Below are 5619 nucleotides of genomic sequence, written 5' to 3' on the forward strand. Positions count from 1 at the left end.
GAATTAAATCTGTATAATGCTTTAGGTAATAAGGTCATTTTAACTATGTTGATTCTTCCAATCCAAGAACACAGAATATCTTTCCATTTCTTTGTATCTTCTTCATTTCTTTTAATAGGGTCTTATAGTTTTCACTGTATAGGTCCTTCATGTGTTTTGTTAAATTTATTCCTTTGTATTTTATTCTTTTTGTTGCAATTGCAAAAGGAATTATTTTTTCCACTTCTTTTTCTGATACCTCATTATTGAAGTATAGGAACACTATCTATTTTTGAACATTGATTTTGTATCCAGAAACTTTACTGTATTTGTTTATTATTTCTAATATTTTTTTAGTACAGTCTTTAGGGTTTTCCATATAAAGAATCATGTCATCCTCAAATAGTGACAGTTTGACTTCTTCATTTCCTATTTGGATGCCTTTTATATCTTTCTCTTGCCTGATTGCACTCACTAGGACTTCCAATGTTATAGTGAATAACAGTGGCGATAGTGGACAGCCTTGCCTTGTTCCTGATCTTAGAAGGTTTTTAGTTTTTCACCATTAAGTACAATATTGGCTGAGGATTTGTCATATATGGCCTTTATTATGTTAAGGTACTTTCCTTCTATACAGATTTTGTTAAGTGTTTTGATTGTTGATGGATGCTGTATCTTGTAGAAGGCTTTTTCTGCATCTATTGATATGATCACATGATTCTTATTTTTTAATTTGTGTGGTGTATTACAATCGATTTGTGTTTTGTATGTTCATTTTCTACTTTGTTTTATATCCCACATATGAGTGAAATAATATGGTTCTTGGCCTTTTCCATCTGGCTTACTTCACTTAGCATACTCTCAAGTTCCATCCATGTTGTCACAAATGGCAGTGTTTTATCTTTTTTATGGTCGAGTAATATTCCATTGCACATATGTACCACATCTTTATCCAGTCATCTGTCGAAAACCACTTAGGTGTTTCCATGTCTTTGCTGTTGTGAATAATGCTGCAGTGAATAGAGGGGTAAATATATCTTTATAAATAAGTGAACATACTGGTAAATATATCTTTATGAATAAGTGTTTTCAAATTTTGGGAGTAGATAACCAGAAGACTGCTGGGTCATATACTAGCACTATTCTTGACTTTTTGTGGTATCTCCATGCCGTTTTCCACAGTGAATGCAACAATTTACATTTCTACTAGCAGTGTATAAGAGTTCTCTTTTCTCCATATCCAATCCAACACCTGTTATTTTTGTCTTATTGGTAATAGGTGGTATCTCATTGTGATTTAGATTTGCATTTCCCTTATAACTAGTGACGTTGAGTATCTTTCCTGTATTTGTTGGTCATCTGTGTGTCTTCCTTGGAAAAAAATGTCTATTCAGGTCCTTTCATTTTTTAATCAGATTGTTTATTTTTTTGTTGAATCATATGAGTTCTTTATATATTTTGGATATTGGCCCCTTATCAGAGGTATTGTTTGCAAATATCTTCTCTCATTTGGTTGGTTGCTTTTTTGTTGTTGATGGCCTTTTTTTTTTTTTTTAACGCACAGAAGCTTCTTAGTTTGATATAGTCCCATTCATTTATTTTGCTTTTAGTTCCCTTGCTTTAGGAGTCAAGTTCACAAAAACCCCTCTGAGACCAGGTCCATAAATTTAGTGTCTATTTTTCCTTCTATGTATTTTATTGTTGCAGGTCTTATATTCAATTCAAATCCATTATGAGTTAATTTTTGTATATGGTGTCAGATAGCAATCTAGTTTCATTAATTAGCATATAGCTTTCCAGTTTTTCCAGCACCATTTGTTGAAGAGGCTTTCTTTTCTTCATTGTATGTTTTTTGGCTCTTTTGTCAAAAATTAGTTGCACATATGTGTGTGTTTATTTCTGGGCTCTAAATACTGTTCCACTGATTTGTGTGTGCTTTTCTGCCAGTATCATATTGCTTTGATTATTGCAGCTTTGTAGTATAGTTTCAAGTCAGAGAGTATGATACCTCAAGTCTTATTCTTTTCTCTCAGGATTGCTTTGGCTGTTCCATACAAATTTGAGGATTTTTTGTTCTATTTCTGTAAAACATGCCATTGGGATCTTAGTAAGGATTGCATTGAGTCTGTTGCTTTAGGTAATGTGACCACATCAACAATATTAACTCTCCAATCTGTGAACACAGAATATCTTTCTGTTGCTTTATGTCTTCAATTTCTTTCAACAATGTCTTGTAGTTTTCAGTGTACAGGTCTTTCACTTCCTTTGTTAAATTTATTCCTTGATATTTTTATTCTTTTTATTACAATTGTAAATGGGATTGTTTACTTCAGATCTTTTTCTGATATTTTGCTGTTAATATATAGTAACATAACAGATTTTTATACATTGGTTTTGTATCCTTCAACTTTACTGTATTTGTTTTTTCTAATTTTTGGGGGGGTGGTTTTAGGGTTTTCTATATAGAGAACCATGACATCTGCAGATAGTGTTGGTTTTACTTCTTTGTTCCTAGTTTGGATGCCTTTTATTTCTTTTTCTTGTCTAATTGCTCTAAGACTTCCAGTGCTATGTTGACTAACAGTGGTGAGAACGGGCATCTTTGTTTCTGATCTTGGAGGAAAAGCTTCAGTTTTTCACCATTGAGTATGATCGTAGCTGAGGATTTGTCATATATGGTGTTTATTATGTCGAAGTACTTTCCTTCTATTTCCATTTTATTGAGTATTTTCATCATAAATGGATGTTGTATCTTGTTGAATGCTTTTTCTGCATCTAATAATAAGATCATATGATTTTTATCTTTTGTTAAGGTAGTGTATCACATTGATTTACAAATGTTGAACTGTCCTTGCATCTCTGGGATGAACCCTAGTTGATTGTGATGTACGATCCTTTTGATGTATTATTGTATTTGATTTGCTAGTATTTTGTTTAGGATTTTTACATCTATATTCGTCAGATATATAGGCCTGTAATTTTCTTTTTTTGTGTTATTCTTGTCAGGATTTGGTATCAGGTAATGTTGGCCTCATAAAATGAGTTAGGAAGTATTGCCTCTTCTTCAGTTTTTTTGGAAGAGGTTGAGAAGGGTTGGTATTAAATCTTCTTTGAATGTTTGGTAGAATTCACCAATAAAGCCATCTGGTCCTGAACTTTTATTTTGGGGGAAGTTTTTGATTACTGTTCCAATTTCCATGCTAGTGGTCAGTCTATTTAGGTTTTCCACTTCTTCGTGATTCAGTCTAGGAAGGTTGTATACTTCTAAGAATTTGTCCATTTCTTCTAGATTGTCAGATTTGATGGCATATACCTTTCATAGTATTTTTGTATAGTCCTTTGCATTTCGTGGTGTCCATTGTTACTTCTCCACTTTTATTTCTGATCTTATTTATTTGAGTCTTCTTTTTTCTCCCCTTAATGAGTCTAGCCAGAGGTATGTTAATTTTGTTTATCTTTTCAAAGCACCAGCTCTTTGTTTCATTAATTTTTTTTATTGTCTTTTTGTTCTGTATTCCTGTATTTCTACTCATTTTTATTTTCTTCCTTCTGCTAACTTTGAGCTTCATTTGCTCTTTTCTGGTTTTTTAAGTTGTAATGTTAGATTGTTTATTTGGGATTTTTCTTGTTTCTCGATGTAGGCTTATAATGCTATACACTTCCCTCTTAGTACCACTTTTGCTGCATCCCTTAAATTTTGGTATGTCATATTTTATTTTCATTTGTTTCTACGTATCTTTTGATATCTTTTTTTATTTCTTCTTTGACCCAATAAGTGTTTTAGCATGTTATTTAATTTCTACATATTTGATTTTTCTAGCTTTCTTCTTGTAGTTAATTTCCAGTTTCAAACCATTGTGGTTGGAAAATATGCTTGGTATGATTTCATTAAATTATTGAGAGAAGTTTTGTGCTTCAGCATATGGTCTGTCCTTGAAAATGTTCCATGTGTACTTATGAAGAATGTATATTCTATTGTTTTGGAATGGAAAGTTCTATAAATCTCAATTATGTCAATTTGATTTAATGTGTCATTTAAAGCCTATATTGCCTTATTGGTTTTCAGTCTGGATGATCTATCCATTGCTGTGAGTGGGGCATTCCAGTCTCCTATTATAATTGTATTTTTATCAGTTTCTCCCTTTAAGTCTATTAGTAATTGCTTTATATATTTTGGCACTCCCAGGTTGGGTGCATATATGTTGATAAATGCTCTCTTTTCTTGATGAATTATCCTCTCTATCATTATAAAATGTCCACCATTGTCTCTTATTACTTTTTCTTATCTTGAAATCTATTTTGTCTGATATAAGTACTGCTATACCTGCTTTTCTTGGGATGCCATTTGCATGGCAGAGTATGCAAATACTTTGAGGAGTTGTTTGTCTTTGGAGCTGAGATGAGTCTCCTGCAGGCAACATATAGTTGGATCTTGTTTTTTAATCCATCTCACTCTGTGCCTTTTGATTAGTGAGTTCAGTCTGTTTACATTTAGGGTGATGATTGATATATGAATACTTATCACAGCCATTTTATCTTTTGTTTTCTGGTTTTTCTGTATCTCCATTGTTGGTTTTTTTCCTCCCCTTGTGTTTCCGTCTGCTATTTTGGTTTGATGATTTTCTTCTTCTTCTTTTTTTTTTTTTTCTGTTTTCTTTTTTTTTATGTCTTGTGTCTCAGCTCTGGATTTTTGTTTTGTGGTTACCATTAGGTTTGTGTAAAATCTCATACATACAGTAGGCCTTTTTCTTCTGATTGCCTCATATGTTCATTCACCTGTGCATGATTCAGCCCTTTTCCTCTTCCCCTTTTATGATTTTGTTGTCACAAAATATCTCTTTGAATGTTGTGTTCATTACCAAATTGCAGTAGTTATAGTTATTTTTAATTCTCCTCCCCGCTTTAACCTTTATTTATAATTAAGTGTAAAGTTGCAGTTTCCTGCTTGTCTTTCTGTTAATTGTCTTACTCAAAGTTTTATATCCTTTTGTCTGTTTCTAGTAGAAGAGCTCCTTTTAACATTTCTTATAGTGCACATCTTGTGGTAAATTCTCTCAGCTTTTGTTTGTCTGGGAAAGCCTCTATTTCTTCATATCTAAAGGATAACTTTGTTGGATATATTATCCTGGGTTGATAGTTCCTCTCTTTCAATATTTTTAATATTTCCTTTCACTCTCCTGGCTTATAATGTTTCTACTGAAAAAACTGATGATAATCTAATGAGGTTTCCTTTGTACGTTAAAGTCTCTTTTTTTCCCTGGCTGCCTTGAGAATTCTGTCATTGATTTCGATTTTGAGTTTGAATGAAATACATCTTGGAGAAGATTTTTGTGTTGATATAATTAGGTGTTCTGTTAGCTTTCTTTATTCTAAAATTTAGTTCTCCCCATAGGATTAGGAAGTTCTCATTAATTATTTCTTTCAGTAGGCTCTCTGTTCCCATCTCCCTCTCTTCTCCTGATATGTTCATTATTCACATGTTCTAATGGAGTCAGATAGTTTTTGTAGAGGTGTTTTTTGTTTGTTTGTCTGTTTGTTTTGTCTCAAATCTCTCTCTTTTTCCTCCTTGGTTATTGCTAGGTTTCTGTCTTTAAGGTTGCTAATTTTCTCTTCCATCTGGTCTGCTCTGTTTCCAGTGCT

This window comes from Pteropus vampyrus, unplaced genomic scaffold (genome assembly GCF_000151845.1).
Source record: "Pteropus vampyrus isolate Shadow unplaced genomic scaffold, Pvam_2.0 Scaffold242, whole genome shotgun sequence".
NCBI classification, from domain to species: domain Eukaryota; kingdom Metazoa; phylum Chordata; class Mammalia; order Chiroptera; family Pteropodidae; genus Pteropus; species Pteropus vampyrus.